The sequence below is a fragment of the Ranitomeya variabilis genome, chromosome 4 (genome assembly GCF_051348905.1).
Source record: "Ranitomeya variabilis isolate aRanVar5 chromosome 4, aRanVar5.hap1, whole genome shotgun sequence".
In the NCBI taxonomy this organism is placed as follows: Eukaryota; Metazoa; Chordata; class Amphibia; order Anura; family Dendrobatidae; genus Ranitomeya; species Ranitomeya variabilis.
Window position 1 is genome coordinate 766,059,492 of NC_135235.1, and position 18,821 is coordinate 766,078,312.

Genomic DNA, 18,821 nt, shown 5'->3' on the forward strand with positions numbered 1-18,821 from the left:
TGTGCCTGTAGTTCCTTCTGCTGAGCCTCCTGCTCCGGTGTTGGTTGAGGGCGAGTTGGAGTACGTGGTGGAGAAGATCTTGGATTCTCGCCTCTCCAGGCGGAGGCTTCAGTACCTGGTCAAGTGGAAGGGCTATGGTCAGGAGGATAATTCCTGGGTGGTCGCCTCGGATGTTCATGCGGCCGATTTAGTTCGTGCCTTTCATGCCGCTCATCCTGATCGCCCTGGTGGTCGTGGTGAGGGTTCGGTGACCCCTCACTAAGGGGGGGGGTACTGTTGTGAATTTGCTTTTTGCTCCCTCTAGTGGTTACTAGTTTTTTGACTCTGGTTTTTCTGTCATTCCTTTTATCCGCACCTGGGTCGTTAGTTAGGGGTGTTGCTATATAAGCTCCCTGGACCTTCAGTTCAATGCCTGGCAACGTAGTTATCAGAGCTAGTCTGCTGTGCTCTTGTCTACTGATCCTGGTTCCAGTTATATCAGCTAAGTCTGCCTTTTGCTTTTTGCTATTTGTTTTGGTTTTGTATTTTTGTCCAGCTTGTTGCAAATCTATATCCTGACCTTTGCTGGAAGCTCTAGGGGGCTGGTGTTCTCCCCCCGGACCGTTAGACGGTTCGGGGGTTCTTGAATTTCCAGTGTGGATTTTGATAGGGTTTTTGTTGACCATATAAGTTACCTTTCTTTATTCTGCTATTAGTTAGCGGGCCTCTCTGTGCTAAACCTGGTTCATTTCTGTGTTTGTCATTTCCTCTTACCTCACCGTCATTATTTGTGGGGGGCTTCTATCCAGCTTTGGGGTCCCCTTCTCTGGAGGCAAGAAAGGTCTTTGTTTTCCTCTACTAGGGGTAGCTAGATTCTCCGGCTGGCGCGTGTCATCTAGAATCAACGTAGGAATGATCCCCGGCTACTTCTAGTGTTGGCGTTAGGAGTAGATATATGGTCAACCCAGTTACCACTGCCCTATGAGCTGGATTTTTGTATTCTGCAGACTTCCACGTTCCTCTGAGACCCTCGCCATTGGGGTCATAACAACATTCCACACAGAACATTGTGTAGAAAAGGCGGCGCGAGGTGATTGTGCCAGTAGTGAGGGCGAATAATGGCGGGAATGTCACTGACTGAGGAGAAGTCTCCATGTAGCGTCTTCACTGCGGATCACGTGACCCCTGACTCCTCCCTCCTGTGACCTCATCACAGGTCCTGTGCGCACAGAGCAGCCATATATGTGGAGTGCGGCTCTGCAGGTGGAGGTATGTGGAGATTCCCCAGTACTGAGCGCAGCCGGGGACATTAACCCCTTCTGCACGGAGGAGACTCTTTATAAGAACCATAACGTTGTTGTTCTGTTTCCTGTAATAGATACATACGAGCCAACTATGGAGGACAGGAAGTGAGGAGCGGAGTGTTCTCCTAGTACAGGGCCCCTTTCTTGGCCCCACACAGTGTAATGCCCCCATTATGCCCTGTAAGCAGGTTCTGCCCCACACCCAGCTGCCTCGGGCACTTTACCAGGAGCTGGTACCTCAGATTCTTCCCCGCACCCCTTTCCTTTGTTGGCGCCAAATCTGTTCTGCCTTTGGGGCTCCGGCCTTTATAATATCAGTAACTGCGCCATCAAGGTCTCCTGACCAGGTGCACCCTCTAGACTCTTCCCTCCGGAAACCCTCCCTCTTCCCATTGGTGTCACATGGTCCCGTCTGGACGGCAGATAGCAGTCTGTACAAATGCAGCACAGCCCTGAGGAGTCTTTTTTATGACTCGCCTTTTTACACCCCTTATGTAATATATATGATGGCGCTCACACGGTATAATGTTTCCACAGTACTGGCATCTCTTGGTTGCTATGATTCCTATGAATTGACAGGGCTCAGTGGGTTGTGGTATTGATCACCCTCTCCTTCCCATCATCACAATTTCAGCGATATCCACAGGGCCGTATTTGCCACTAGGCACTCGAGGGCACGTGCCTAGGGCGGGGACGATGCGGGGGGCGGCACCTGAGCAAGTGAGCAAGGGTTTTTTTTTTTTCACCTCCCGACCGCCCCCCAGGGGGGCCTAGACAATACAGCAGCTCTTGCATCAATACGTACCACCACCATAACTCAAACTAATAACCTGATCTATGCTACTGCCTCAGCAATCATAGAAATGCTTCGCAATACAACCAGCAAGAACAACAGAGGTACGTGCCCCCCTTGGAAAAGAAGACTGTAGACTAAGATCAAGGTGCCACGAAGGGAAGTCAGCCAACTATCAGAAATACAGAAGTGTGTAAAGATCAAGAATAAGACCAAGCTGGACAAGTACAAAGGCCTGACCCCAAGTGAAGAGACTGGTAAATATAAGCTCACAGCACTCACTGCAAGACTAGGGAGATACATTAGAGAAGCTGAGGCCAAGAAGCTAAATGCCCTGTTCTCCAAAGAGCCATCCAAAGTGTACTCCCAACTACAGAGGAACAGCACAAAGGCAGCAACTCCTGTTGTGGATTCTATTGGTGGGCTCCCTCTGGTGGTTACTGCTGGTACTGGGTGACTTTGGTGGGTTGCGGCCTTTGGTTTCCACCTGTCCATCAGAGGCTGGGTGTTTCCTATTTTACCTGGCCTTTCTGTCATTTCCCTTGCCGGCTATCAATGTGTTCAGATGTGCTCTGTTTGGTTCCTGCCTACCTGCTCCCAGATCTTTCAGGATAAGCTAAGTGCTGATTTTCAGTTGTTTGGTTTTTTGGTCCAGCTTGCTTAGAATGTCTCTTTGTTAGCTGGTTGCTCTAGTGGACTGAGGTTCTCCCCATGTGCCATGAGTTGGCACATGGGTTCTTGTAATCTCAGGATGGTTTTTTTTATTAGGGTTTTTTGCTGACCGCTCAGTCCCCTTTTGTATCATTCTGCTTTCTAGTTTTCAGCGGGCCTCTATTTGCTAAAGCTATATACATCATCTCTATGTGTGTGCCTTCCTCTCATTTCACCGTCAATACATGTGGGGGGCAACTATACCTTTGGGGTTAATTCCTCTGGAGGCAAGTGAGGTCTTGTTTTCTCTGCAGTACTAGTTAGCTCTTAGGCTGGTGCGTGGCGTCTAGAACCAACGTAGGCACGCTCCCTGGCTATCTCTAGTTGCGTTTGTCAGGCGTAGGGCAGCGGTCAGCCCAGGTTCCATCACCCTAGAGCTCGTCCGATATTTGTTATATTTTGCTTGTCCTGTGCTAACCCTAGCCATTGGGGATTCATGACAGTATAGCCGGCCCACAAAGTGTTAATTGTTTGGGCTGAAGCAGGAGGAAAAGAAGTGTTCAAGGAAAATTTTTTTTTTTTTTTTTCCTTCAGAGTTTTGCTGCCTAGCCCTTAATTGCTGTCTAGCTGCTTCTTACCTCCTCTTAACCCTTGAATGGCTCTGATCTTAGCTGTTTATCATGGATGTCCAGAGTTTGGCTTCCAGCCTGAGTAATCTCGCGGCAAAGGTTCAAAACATACAGGATTTCGTTGTTCACACTCCCATGTCTGAACCTAGAATTCCTATTCCAGAGTTTTTTTCTGGAGATAGATCTACCTTCCTGAATTTCAGGAACAATTGTAAATTGTTTCTCTCTTTGAAATCTCGCTCCTCTGGAGACCCTCCTCAACAGGTCAAGATTGTTATATCGTTCCTACGGGGCGACCCTCAGAATTGGGCATTTGCATTAGCACCAGGGGATCCTGCGTTGCTCAGTGTGGATGCGTTTTTTCTGGCATTGTGATTGCTGTATGAGGAACCTAACCTAGAGATTCAGGCTGAAAAGGCTTTATTAGCCCTCTCTCAGGGGCATGATGAAGCGGAAATATATTGTCAGAAATTTCGGAAATGGTCGGTGCTTACTCAGTGGAATGAGTGCGCCCTGGCTGCAAACTTCAGAAATGGTCTTTCTGAGGCCATTAAGGATATTATGGTGGGGTTCCCTGCGCCTACAGGTCTGAATGAGTCTATGGCTATGGCCATTCAGATTGATCGGCGTTTACGGGAGCGCAAACCCGTGCACCAGTTGGCGGTGTCTTCTGAACAGGCACCTGAGACTATGCAATGTGATAGAATTCAGTCCAGAAGTGAACGGCAAAATTATAGGCGGAAAAATGGTTTGTGTTTTTATTGTGGTGATTCAGCTCATGTTATATCAGCATGCTCTAAACGCACAAAAAGGGTTGATAAATCTGTTGCCATTGATACTCTGCAGTCTAAGTTCATTTTGTCTGTGACTGATTTTTTCACTGTCTTCCATTTCCGTCGATGCCTATGTGGATTCAGGCGCTGCCCTGAGTCTTATGGATTGGTCATTTGCTAAACGCTGCGGTTTTAGTCTAGAGCCTCTGGAAGTTCCTATTCCTCTGAAGGGAATTGATTCTACACCATTGGCTATGAATAAACCGCAGTATTGGACACAAGTGACCATGCGCATGACTCCCGTTCATCAGGAGGTGATTCGCTTCCTTGTACTTTATAATTTACATGATGTACTAGTGCTTGGTCTGCCATGGTTACAAACTCATAATCCTGTCCTGGACTGGAAAACAATGTCTGTGCTAAGCTGGGGATGTCAGGGGGTTCATGATGATGCACCTCCGATTTCTATCGCTTCATCGACTCCTTCGGAGATCCCTGCGTTTTTGTCAGATTATAAGGATGTTTTTGAGGAGCCTAAGCTCAATTCGCTCCCTCCTCATAGAGAGTGTGACTGTGCTATAGAATTGATTCCTGGCAGTAAGTTCCCTAAGGGTCGTTTATTTAATCTGTCACTGCCAGAGCATACTGCTATGCGGAATTATATTAAGGAGTCCTTGGAAAAGGGACATATTCGTCCATCTTCGTCCCCTCTGGGAGCAGGTTTTTTTTTTCGTGGCAAAAAAAGATGGTTCCCTGAGGCCTTGTATAGATTATCGCCTTCTGAATAAGATTACAGTCAAATACCAGTATCCATTGCCATTATTTACTGATTTGTTTGCTCGCATTAAGGGGCTAGGTGGTTCACTAAAATAGATCTTCGTGGTGCGTATAATCTGGTGCGGATAAAACAGGGTGATGAGTGGAAAACCGCATTTAATACGCCTGAGGGCCATTTTGAGTATTTGGTAATGCCTTTTGGACTCTCCAATGCTCCGTCAGTCTTTCAGTCCTTTATGCACAATATTTTCCGTGAATATCTGGATAAGTTTATGATTGTGTATTTGGATGATATTTTGGTGTTTTCTGATGACTGGGAGTCTCATGTTCTACAGGTCAGGAAGGTGTTTCAGGTTTTGCGGGCCAATTCTCTGTTTGTGAAGGGCTCAAAGTGTCTCTTCGGAGTCCAGAAGATTTCTTTTTTGGGGTACATTTTTTCTCCTTCTACTATTGAGATGGATCCCGTTAAGGTTCAGGCTATTTGTGACTGGACACAACCTACATCTGTTAAGAGCCTTCAGAAGTTCTTGGGGTTTGCTAATTTTTATCGTCGGTTCATTGCTAATTTTTCCAGTATTGTTAAACCTTTGACTGATTTGACTAAAAAGGGTGCTGATGTTACTGATTGGTCTCCTGCGGCCGTGGAGGCCTTTCGGGAACTTAAGCGCCGGTTTTCTTCTGCTCCTGTGTTGTGTCAACCAGATGTTTCACTTCCTTTTCAGGTGGAGGTTGATGCTTCCGAGATTGGAGCGGGGGCGGTTTTGTCACAGAGAAGTTCTGATGGCTCGGTGACGAAGCCATGTGCTTTCTTCTCTAGAAAATTCTCGCCCGCCGAGCGCAATTATGATGTGGGTAATCGGGAGCTTTTGGCCATGAAGTGGGCATTTGAGGAGTGGCGTCATTGGCTTGAGGGTGCTAAACATCGCGTGGTGGTCTTGACTGATCACAAGAATCTCATTTACCTTGAGTCTGCCAGGCGTTTGAATCCTAGACAGGCTCGTTGGTCATTATTTTTTTCTCGTTTCAATTTCGTGGTTTCATACCTGCCAGGTTCAAAGAATGTGAAGGCAGATGCTCTTTCCAGGAGTTTTGTGCCTGACTCTCCTGGAGACACTGGGCCTGCTGGTATCCTTAGGGATGGGGTAATATTGTCCGCCGTATCCCCAGACTTGCGACGCGCATTGCAGGAGTTTCAGGTGGATAAACCGGATCGATGTCCACCAGAGAGACTGTTTGTTCCGGATGATTGGACCAGTAGAGTCATCTCCGAGGTCCATTCTTCTGTGTTGGCTGGTCATCCTGGAATATTTGGTACAAGAGATTTGGTGGCCAGGTCTTTTTGGTGGCCTTCCTTGTCTAGGGATGTGCGTACCTTTGTGCAGTCTTGTGAAGTGTGTGCTCGAGCTAAGCCTTGCTGTTCACGGGCTAGTGGGTTGTTGTTATCTTTGCCCATCCCGAAGAGGCCTTGGACGCACATTTCCATGGATTTTATTTCTGATCTCCCGGTTTCACAGAAAATGTCCGTTATCTGGGTTTTGTGTGACCGCTTTTCTAAGATGGTTCATTTGGTGCCCTTGCCTAAGTTACCCTCCTCCTCTGAGTTGGTTCCTTTGTTTTTTCAGAACGTGGTTCGTTTGCATGGGATTCCGGAGAATATCGTTTCTGACAGGGGATCCCAGTTTGTGTCTAGATTTTGGCGGACGTTTTGTGCCAAGATGGGCATTGATTTGTCTTTCTCGTCTGCATTCCATCCTCAGACGAATGGCCAGACGGAGCGAACTAATCAGACCTTGGAAACTTATTTGAGGTGTTTTGTTTCTGCTGATCAGGATGACTGGGTTGCTTTTTTGCCACTGGCCGAATTTGCTCTTAATAATCGGGCTAGTTCTGCCACGTTGGTCTCTCCTTTTTTTTTGTAATTCGGGGTTTCATCCTCGTTTTTCCTCTGGTCAGGGGGAATCTTCGGATTGTCCTGGAGTGGACGTGGTGGTGGACAGGCTACATCAGATTTGGAATCAGGTGGTGGACAATTTGAAGTTATCTCAGGAGAAGACTCAGCAGTTTGCTAATCGCCGTCGCCGCGTGGGTCCCCGACTTCTTGTTGGGGACTTGGTGTGGTTGTCTTCTCGTTTTGTCCCTATGAAGGTCTCTTCTCCTAAGTTCAAGCCTCGGTTCATCGGTCCTTATAGGATCTCGGAGATTCTTAACCCTGTATCTTTTCGTTTGGATCTCCCAGCATCGTTTGCTATTCATAATGTGTTCCATCGGTCGTTGTTGCGGAGGTATGAGGTGCCCGTTGTTCCTTCGGTCGAGCCTCCTGCTCCGGTGCTGGTGGAGGGAGAATTGGAGTATGTTGTTGAAAAGATCTTGGATTCTCGTGTTTCCAGACGCAAACTCCAGTATTTGGTTAAGTGGAAGGGTTATGGTCAGGAGGATAATTCCTGGGTGGTCGCCTCCGATGTTCACGCGACTGATTTGGTCCACGCCTTCCATAGAGCTCACCCTGATCGCCCTGGGGGTTCTCGTGAGGGTTCGGTGACCCCTCCTCAAGGGGGGGGTACTGTTGTGGATTCTGTTGGTGGGCTCCCTCTGGTGGTTACTGCTGGTACTGGGTGACTTTGGTGGGTTGCGGCCTTTGGTTTCCACCTGTCCATCAGAGGCTGGGTGTTTCCTATTTTACCTGGCCTTTCTGTCATTTCCCTTGCCGGCTATCAATGTGTTCAGATGTGCTCTGTTTGGTTCCTGCCTACCTGCTCCCAGATCTTTCAGGATAAGCTAAGTGCTGATTTTCAGTTGTTTGGTTTTTGGTCCAGCTTGCTTAGAATGTCTCTATGCTAGCTGGTTGCTCTAGTGGACTGAGGTTCTCCCCATGTGCCATGAGTTGGCACATGGGTTCTTGTAATCTCAGGATGGTTTTTTTGATTAGGGTTTTTTGCTGACCGCTCAGTCCCCTTTTGTATCATTCTGCTTTCTAGTTTTCAGCGGGCCTCTATTTGCTAAAGCTATATACATCATCTCTATGTGTGTGCCTTCCTCTCATTTCACCGTCAATACATGTGGGGGGCAACTATACCTTTGGGGTTAATTCCTCTGGAGGCAAGTGAGGTCTTGTTTTCTCTGCAGTACTAGTTAGCTCTTAGGCTGGTGCGTGGCATCTAGAACCAACGTAGGCACGCTCCCTGGCTATCTCTAGTTGCGTTTGTCAGGCGTAGGGCAGCGGTCAGCCCAGGTTCCATCACCCTAGAGCTCGTCCGATATTTGTTATATTTTGCTTGTCCTGTGCTATCCCTAGCCATTGGGGATTCATGACAAACTCCACCAATAACAAAGACTGAACAATACTGGAGGAACATATGGGAGAAGGAAAAAACACAAGACCAGTGCAATATGGCTGCAATATCTGAGAATTAAACACAGAAACCACCTAGAGCAAGAACCAGTCACCAATACAGAAACACATCCAACAGCGGGTCAAGAACATGAAGAGCTGGACAGCACCTGGCCCAGACATGATCCTCACCTAATGGTTAAAGAAATTCACAGAGGTACATGAACGAATGGCAAAGCAGATGAACCAACTGCTAGAAGCAGGCCACCACCAAGCTTTGCTAACACAAGGAAGAACAGTGCTGAACACGAATGATCCTCACAAAGGAATAGTTCCATCCAACTCAAGATCCAGACAGACCAATCTCAGCACAGCCTGGATTGACTACAGGAAAGCCTATGACTCAATGCCACACACATGGATCTGTGAATGCTTTGCTCTGTACAATGTCAACAGGAAATTAGGAACCTTCCACAGAAAATCACTGGGGCTATGGAGAACAACATTGGAAGTCAACTTAAGACAACTAGCACAAGTGACCATCAAATGCAGCATATACCAAGGTGGTGCACTGTCCTCATTGCTGATCTGCATAGGCTTGAACCCCCTCAGTCAGATAATTACAGAGTCTGGCTATGGATACAAGTTCAAGAGTGGAAGCACCATCAGCCACCTCCTCTACATGGATCAAGCTGTATGCAAAGAACAAACAAGACATCAATTACTGATCCACATGACAAGGATCTACAGTAAAGACATTCGGTTGTCCTTCAGACTGGAGAAGTGCGGCAGCTTAGTAAAGAGAGGCGAGGTAGTCAAGACTGATGGTGTGGAATTACCAGCAAGGCACATAGCAGATGTACAGACATGTTACAAGTACCTTGGCATCCCACGGGCATACGGTAACAGTGATGAGGAGGCAAGGAAAGCAGCAACATCCAAATACCATCAAGGGGTAAGACAGGTCCTGAAGAGCCAGCTCATTGGGAAGAATAAAATCCATGCCATCAATACTTATGCCCTGCCAGTTATCAGATACCCTGCTGGCATAGTGTGCTGGCCCAAAGAAAAGATGGAAGCTGCAGATGTGAAAACACGAAAGCTCCTCACAATGCTTGGAGGTCTCCACCCTAAGTCTAACACCCAAAGATTGTATACCAACAGAAAGGAGGGTGGTCAAGGCTTGATAAGCATCCAAGTCACCATAACGTATGAAACAAGGAGTATACAGGAATACATCAGAAAAATGGCCCCAAAAGATGAGATGCTGAGAGGAAGCCTAAGGCAGCAACAACAACAGATCTGGAAGGAAGAAAAGGAACATGAAGCGCCATGGCAAGAGAAGCCGCTGAATGGGATGTACCATCGACAGATAATGAAGGTGACTGACATGGAGAAATCCTACAAATGGCTGGAAAGAGCTGGACTCAGACAGCACAGAGGCACTAATCATAGTGGCACAAGAGCAAGCACCAAGTACCAGATCCATGGAAGCAGGAATCTACCACACAAGACAAGACCCAAGGTGCAGACTATGCAAAGAAACCTCAAAAACCATCCAACACATAGTGTCAGGTTGGAAAATGCAAGCAGGAACAGCGTATACTGAACACCACAACCAAGTAGCGGGAATTGTATACAGGAACATCTGCACAGCATATGGGCTAATTCCCCCTAAGTCCAGGTGGAAGACCACAGAAAAAGTGGTGGAGAATGAAAGGGCTAAAATCCTGTGGGGCTTCAAGATCTAGACGGCTAAGCAGGTGTTGGCTAACCAACCAGACATTGTGATAGTAGACAAGGATCATAAGACCGCAATGATAATATATGTGGCAGTGGCAAGTGACAGCAACATCAGAAAGAAGGAATATGAGAAGGTGGAGAAATACCAGGGCCTCAAAGAAGAACTGGAGAAGATGTGGAAGGTGAAGGCAACAGTGATTCCAGTGGTGATAGGAGCACAGGGAGCAGTGACCCCTAAGTTGGAAGAATGGCTACAACAGATACCATGAGCAATATCTGAGCTCTCTGTCCAGAAAAGCGCAATGCTGGAAACAACTAAGATCCTGCGCAGAACCCTCAGGCTATGTGCACACTTTGTGGATTCCACTTCGGAATTTTCCGCAGCGGAATTCCAAAATCCGCAATGAAAACCCGTCGCGGTTTTTACTGCGGCTTCTTCTGCGGATTTTCATCTGCATTTTCCTATTGGAGCAGGTGAAAATCCGCAGAAAAGAAGTGACATGCTGCGGAATGTATACCGCTGCGTTTCCGCGCAGTTTTTTCCGCAGCATGTGCACAGCGTGTTTTGTTTCCCATAGGTTTACATTGTACTGTAAACTCATGGGAAACTGCTGCGGATCCGCAGCGGTTAAATCCGCTGTGGATCCGCAGCAAAATCCGCAAAGTGTGCACATAGCCTCAAACTCCCAGGCCTCTGGTAGAGGACCAGAGAATGAGAAAGGACAGCAAACACCACCTCCATTGGTGGTGAGAAGGAAGTTTTTTTTTTCTAGATGTCAGTGACACAGTGTGTGCTTATGTGTGTGTATATGTGTGTATATATGTGTGTGTGTGTGTGTGTGTGTGTATATATATATATATATATATATATATATATATATATATATACAGTATATATATATATATATATATATATATATATAAATTGTGAGGCAGTGACCGGTGTCTTATGTGAGAGTCGCTATGTGTCCCCCAGGATGTGCTCAGAAGCTCATTAGATCCGCTGGAGTGCCCTGTGCTCACAGCAGTTTGCCTGTGAGCCATAAGGCAGAATAAAAGTGAGTGTGAACTTGGTCAAGTTATTTGATCCAGAAATTATTCAGGAACACCATGTATGGGCTTTTATTTTGAAACGGACTGCAGGAAGTTAGTGGGGCTGGTCCGTTTCCTCCAGCCCAGATCTTATAAGTGGCCCATGGCCACAGACTCTGGAGGAAAGAAAAAAACCCTGCAAGAGAGTTTGGGTGTGTCAGTGTTGGTCTGGGAATGAGACCTAGCAGGAGGCTTATGCAGAGCTCTTTCCGTGTGGAGCAACAAGGGCCAGGCAGAGTCTAAAAAGCCTGACACCCCAGCATACATGATGGTGTAATACATTCACGGCAACTGATTGTGGTCTTTATTTCTCCCGGCTGCGTACAGAAGGACTTGTTTACTTATTTTTCCGATTGTGAGTACGCTGTAAAATAAACAAGACTTTATTTTGAACTTTTATCTGGGTCACTGCCTTCTCACTGCACAGCAAGGACATCGTTGCATCACAATAATCATAACAGTATTCCAGGCCACTGTTATGATCCTAGTGGTAGAGGATCACAGAAGTTCCAGCTAAGTCCGCAAACACAAAAACCAGCTCATAGGGAGGTGGTAACTTGGCTGACCGTATACCTGATCCTAGCACAACAACTAGAAGTAGCCGGGGAACGTACCTACGTTGATTCTAGACGTCTCGCACCAGCCAGAGAACTAACTAACCCTTTCAGAGAAAATAAGACCTCCCTTGCCTCAAGAGAAAGGACCCCAAAGTTATAATACAAGCCCCCAACAAATAATAACGGTGAGGTAGGAAGAAAAGACAAACGTAAGGATGAACTAGATTTAGCAAAGAGAGGCCCATTAATTAATAGCAGAAAATAGGAAGAGGAGTTATACGGTCAGCAAAAACCCTACAAAAATATCCACGCTGAACATCCAAGAACCCCCGCACCGACTAACGGTGTGGGGGGAGAATATCAGCCCCCTAGAGCTTCCAGCAAAAATCAGGAATCACATTATGAACAAGCTGGAACAAAATAGAAGCAATGCGAAATAACAAAAATAAGAAAGCAGGACTTAGCTTATTTTGCAAAGAACCGGAGACCAGCAGTCAGGAGCAAACAGACATAGACTGACTACATCGATTCCAGGCACTAGACTGAGTTTCCAGGAAGTCTAAATAGGAACACCCAAGGCCTAACGAACCAGGTGGGTACCAACCTGGAGAAAGATAATCCAAGTGTCATACCGCTAGTGACCACAAGAGGGAGCCAAGAAATATAGTTCACAACATCCCTCCATAATCCACCGGGTAGGCCAATTGTGGCCTCCACAGATTCAGTGCTTTCACCGCTCTCCATATTGCTGGAAAAAATTTTGACCCCTCTAACGAAAAACACCAGGTCCTATATATTGGACACGAGTCAGTTTCTCGAAAAAATAAAACAGATACACCAAGTACCTCCCCATAGCCTTCTCGTCACTATGGATGTCAATAGCTTATACACATCTATAACCCATGAGAAGGGCTTGCTGGCCACCAGAGACCTCTTGGAACAGACTGATATGTCCCAGAATGCTATTTCCTTCTGTCTTGACCTCCTGAGAACAGTCTTGTTTGAAAACTATTTCTTATACGAGGACACCTACTATGTCCAAGTATGCGGGACCGCTATGGGCTCAAATGTAGCCCCGGCCTACGCTAATGCGTACATGAATCATTTTGAGTCACACCACATCTATAATAATGAGCTATTTTCTCAACATGTCTTGAATTACTGTAGGTACATAGACGATATCTTCCTGGTCTGGACGGGGACATCCGACACCCTTGATTTATTCTTCTCTACCTTTAACGCCATTTTCCAGGAACTCAAATTCACTATTCATTCCCATGAAACTCAGATAGCCTTTTTGGACACCCTAGTACTGAAGGATGCCAATGGATTTCTCAAAACAGACCTATACACAAAACCCACGGACTGTAACAACCTATTACTCTATTCAAGCTGCCATCCAATTACCACAAAAAACAGTCTACCTCGTTCCCAATTTAAAAGAGTCTCCCGCATCGTCACGGACCCCGAAACTTGACAAATCAGACTGACATCCATGGCGCAGAAGTTCAGCGATAGGAACTACCCCTCTACTCTCTTGGCACAGGAACTCATTAGGTCCTCGAGTCCACCCATGAGTCCAGCACCACGCCAATCCCAAGATAGGATTCCGTTTGTGCACACTCACCATCCATTTATGACAAAGGTTTATTCTGTCATCAAAAAGCACTGGCCTCTTCTTGGTAGAGCCCACCCTGAGATCGCATCCTTTAGGATGCCCGTACTCATGAGCACCAGGAGACCCCCCAACATCCGTGATCAAATAGTCAGGGCAGACATGGGCAGTGTACTCCGAGTACCGACTCAACAGTTCTTAGGCTCACGCCGCAATGGTACTTTCCCTTGCTTGAACTGTGCCGCTTGCTCGAATGTGATTAAGTCCGACAACGTGACCCATCCAAGAACCGGGAAATCTTACCCTATCCGCGTATTTTATACGTGCGATTCAAATTTCGTGGTTTACGTCATTAAGTGCCCCTGCGGCCTGCTCTATGTGGGGGAAACCACTTAGCACGTACGTGATAGGATCGCAAGCCACAAGTCCACTATTAGGTGTAACAAAATCTGGCTTCCCCTTCCTGACCACTTTACCAGGGCCTGACATTCAGTAGCTCAACTAAAATACCAAGTCTTGGAACAGGTACCCCGTCCCAGATGGGGCGGCAATCATGTTAAACTGTTGAGATCCAGGGAAACATACTGGATATATACATTAGACACCCTCGCACCTAGGAGCCTCAACAGGGAAATTGATTGGCTACTTTAACTTGCCCTTTCAGCTTACTAATTTTCTCCTCTTCCCTTACAGATACGTTGAACACTATGGTGAGTTCCTTTAGTTACAAAATAACGCTAGATACCAGCCATTACTTCCATGATCCTTAGACTAGACCATTACAGAATAACGCTAGATACCAGACATTACCTCCATGATCCTTAGACTAGACCATTACATGTGAGTATCCCATGTCTAGTATGTTACATCCTATATGGACAATTTTATCCCCATTTTGACATGCACTCCATTACATATTGTCCCATCTACTAATGCGCTTGACAGCACTACCTACTAAGATCCATTACTCTGTTTCATGATGTACACGCAGGCTGGGCACATTTTCTAACATTTTTTAACTTATGCAGGCTTTTTGCCACGTACTGCAGTGCCAGTGCTGCCTTGCAATCAGACATACACAATATCGCCTGTTGCGCAGGCGCAGAGGAATGCCCCATGCCTCTGACATCACTGCAGCACCCGCGTTTCTTAGCAACCGGGCCCACACAGAATCGCTGGGCGTGCATGCACAATAGCATCCCCACACCGCCGACATCATTTCCGGTACTGCAGGCCCCATTTCCGGTGCGCGCATTTAAGCCACAACACCGCCGGTCACGCTACACTCTGGCAGCAGGGCGCGGGAGCGCCGCTCATTAATCTGACATCCAAGGTAACCCCTCTTGCTTATGTTCCACAAACCGGGCCTCCTCCACTACTGCATATCAGCGCAACTACATAATTTTCATGTCCCTTACTTATTCATTCTTATACCCATCTACAGACCCCACAGCAGGGCCATCTCTGTGAATCTATACCCACAGCATTTTGGCACTTAAGGTACACTACTTACAGATCTGCTATGATCACTATATCCTCTATGTACCTCCTCCTACTTATATGCATTTACCATTCCTTTTACAGTGTATGCCTTTATCTTCAAGGATCTCAAATCCTCTCTCTTTTGCATAATTAAGGTAAATAATGCCTTTTCTGGTTCTTCCTATGTGCGTAGTTATATGAACTGGCTTCCTTAGTTATATTACTAACGCCCCCTTCTTGGTGTATATACGTGGTGTTCCTTATATAATACGTACCATGATTTTAAGTGGTTACTATGTCCGATTCCCTTTATTATTTGTTTACGTTCTCTTTTTTCCTTCATCCAGGTTGGGTTCTTTATTTAAATTTATTTTTATTTTTGTTTACCGATTTTGAATACTGTGTATTGTACATACTGCCTACTTATGTATTTTGTTTCTGTTTTTTTTCCCTAGCGACTGTATGATTAAGGCCCTGGTAGGGCCGAAACGTCATAATTACCTTTGGTCGCGTTCACATCACATAGTTATTTTGTTAATAAATTTCCACCTCTGCAATATATACACAGAGTGTGCGGTTGTATTGCCAAGTTTTTAACACTAAGGTTCGGATACGGCTTTAAAGAAGGATACTACTTGCGATATAACGCAATTTTATTTCAAAGTACAAAATTAAAGGAATGGTATGATTGAAAAGTATGATCACATAGACCTTTGTATATTTTAAGATACAAGTACATATAAGGATTAAATACATATAATGATTAAGTACATATACTCACATCATCCGTCACCAAGGGGCTTTTAAACATCATCCATCTGGAAAATCAGAGAAGCAACACCAAGACAGAGAAACCCTGGAAAATTCACAACACTGCATGGGCGTCCCCAATTATGCAGGTATCACAACACTGTACATGTAAGTACAGGTACACCAGCTTATGCTTCTGTCTTAAGGCCCCGTCACACATAGCGAGATCGCTAGCGAGATCGCTGCTGAGTCACAAGTTTTGTGACGCAACAGCGACCTCAGTAGCGATCTCGCTATGTGTGACACGTACCAGCGACCCGGCCCCTGCTGTGAGATCGCTGGTCGTGTCGGAATGGCCTGACCTTTTTTTGGTCGTTGAGGTCCCGCTGACATCGCTGAATCAGTGTGTGTGACACCGATCCAGCGATGTCTTCACTGGTAACCAGGGTAAACATCAGGTTACTAAGCGCAGGGCCGCACTTAGTAACCCGATGTTTACCCTGGTTACCAGCGTAAATGTAAAAAAAAACAAACAGTACATACTCACCATCTGATGTCCGTCAGGTCCCTCGCCGTCTGCTTCCTGCTCTGACTGTCTGCTGGCCGTACAGTGAGAGCACAGCACAGCAGTGACGTCACCGCTGCGCTCTGCTCTCACTGTACGGCGGCACTCAGTCAGAGCAGGAAGCAGACGGCGAGGGGCCTGACGGACATCAGATGGTGAGTATGTACTGTTTGTTTTTTTTGGCAACCAGGGTAAACATCGGGTTACTAAGCGCGGCCCTGCGCTTAGTAACCCGATGTTTACCCTGGTTACCCGGGTGCTGCAGGGGGACTTCGGCATCGTTGAAGACAGTTTCAACGATGCCGAAGTCGTTCCCCTGATCGTTGGTCGCTGGAGAGAGCTGTCTGTGTGACACCTCCCCAGCGACCACACGACGACTTACCAACGATCACGGCCAGGTCGTATCGCTGGTCGTGATCGTTGGTAAATCGCTATGTGTGACGGGGCCCTTAGTCATGTTTTTCTGGTCTTATATAGTTATTTTCACTATGTGTAAAGGCCCCGTCTCACTAAGCGATTTACCAACGATCACGACCAGCGATATGACCTGGCCGTGATCGTTGGTAAGTCGCTGTGTGGTCGCTGGGGAGCTGTCACACAGACCGCTCTCCCCAGCGACCAACGATCAGGGGAACGACTTCGGCATCGTTGAAACTGTCTTCAACGATGCCGAAGTCCCCCTGCAGCACCCGGGTAACCAGGGTAAACATCGGGTTACTAAGCGCAGGGCCGCACTTAGTAACCCGATGTTTACCCTGGTTACCAAAAAAAACAAACACTACATACTCGCCTTTCGGTGTCCAGGTCCCTTGCCGTCTGCTTCCTGCTCTGACTGAGCCGCCGTACACTGAGAGCAGATCACAGCGGTGACGTCACTGCTGTGCTCTCACTGTACGGCCGGGAGTCAGTGAGAGCAGGAAGCAGACGGCAAGGGACCTGACGGACATCAGATGGTGAGTATGTATTGTTTGGTTTTTTTTACATTTACGCTGGTAACCAGGGTAAACATCGGGTTACTAAGCGCGGCCCTGCGCTTAGTAACCCGATGTTTACCCTGGTTACCAGTGAAGACATCGCTGGATCGGTGTCACACACACCGATTCAGCAATGTCAGCGGGGCCTCAACGACCAAAAAAAGGTCCAGGCCATTCCGACACGACCAGCGATCTCGCAGCAGGGGCCTGATCGCTGGTACGTGTCACACATAGCGAGATCGCTATGGAGGTCGCTGTTGCGTCACAAAACTTGTGACTCAGCAGCGATCTCGCTAGCGATCTCGCTATGTGAGACGGGGCCTTAACTCTGGTTTCATCCCGCCCTTCAAGTGGCCAGCTTTCAAGGTGGGATGAGACTGAGATACCATGGAATCATCAGACAATGGGGCATAAACCCATAGATACATAAAAGCCCACAAGGGTTAGATAAAACTACCAGTGACAGAGGTTAAATAAACCTTGTTTTACAATAACAAACAAACTTAAAACTGTAACCTCAATGGTCTTCAGACAATAAATAAACAGCTCTCAGGATTGTGTCACAATGAGCATTGTCTGTCTGTAAATGTATGACAAGAAATGCTGCTCTGTAATGGTCGGAATACGTTCAGTATATTTCAAAATGGACTCAGAATAGCCATTTTATATTCACATTACAATCCACCCTTGGCTATTTTGAGCCAAACATTATTTATACAAGGTACCATATCCTCAGGGGATGGTTTTAGTGGACGATTGGCATATGGATCGTAATGGAAGTGTGCACTGTATACAACAGCACAAAGCAATGCATGCACAAATTATAGCAAGATTACTATTATATGTGAAGTTTTAAGTCACATCTTCTTCTATGTCTTCATCTTGAGTTAATCAGCTTTGTCCATAACTGTAAAGGGGTCCGTACTGCCACCAGACACGCTCCTAATATATTGGTAGCAGTCTTTGTCATATAATAATGGCTAGTGTTCATCAGCTGAGCCAAGTAAATCCATAGATTCTGTTAGGTCTTCATTAAGCTCCACTTTCCATGGTTGGTCTCTTGGTTTTCTTTCTGAAGATCTCTTGGGTAGTGACGGAACTTGAAAGGACCATGCACACGGTGGCTGCAAAGATGCACCATTTCCAGGTTTTGATCTAAAGGGAAAATATATATTATTCTCTGAGATAACACCTGTCTGTTGAGACGTGTTCCCACTTCTCTTGCCCGGGTTTCATAACTATCAGCACATTTGCTCCATGAGCAATTACTTCTGCATGTTCTGGAGGACCTTTGTCCCACAGATTTTTTTTACACCATCATTGGAAGGATGTAAGAATCCAAATCCTTTAGCAAATCTATCCTGATGGGCATGCCTCTGGTCTGTGCCCATTGGTAAGTAGCTTTTTCTCCCAGGTTTCCATATCTCTGGTGTGCCCACTGAGTCAATCCGAGCCGTCCCTCAGTGGTGTCAATCTTTGAACTGGATTCAGTGACTGATATTTTTGGAATGTTCATCTGCTACTGAGTTGAAAAGTCTTTCCAGTGTACCTGAAGCACAATAATCATGAACATTAAACACAGTCACTTTAATTCTTTGTACAATTACCCAGAAATCTTGCCACAACTCTTTCCCCACACAACAGGATTGTTCCATTCAGTAGTAGTAGGCACAAGCACACGGGTCTCTAATAAATTCTGTAATTGTAACCTTGTGCCAACTGAACTATTTTGGATTTACATAAATCAAACTGGCCTCCACCCTTGTATCTACCAAGGCTTTAACATGTTGGCTGCTTTTATTTTTCCCG

General features: G+C 46.4%; 1 protein-coding gene and 1 pseudogene across 2 annotated transcripts in view; one reads left to right on the forward strand and one right to left on the reverse strand.

The window, feature by feature from the left end:
- The window catches only part of LOC143768290 (uncharacterized), a 457,435-nt pseudogene that overhangs the window by 258,776 nt on the left and 179,838 nt on the right, over positions 1 to 18,821 (reverse strand). The gene's annotated exons all lie outside the window — the stretch shown is intronic.
- LOC143766869 (uncharacterized) overlaps positions 1,212 to 18,821 on the forward strand; it is an 82,976-nt gene continuing 65,366 nt past the window's right edge. Inside the window, exons 1-3 of the mRNA XM_077254865.1 lie at positions 1,212 to 1,248; positions 13,935 to 13,951; positions 14,826 to 14,878. The gene's annotated coding sequence lies outside the window, so the exon portion shown is untranslated. The remainder of the gene's footprint in view (positions 1,249 to 13,934; positions 13,952 to 14,825; positions 14,879 to 18,821) is intronic.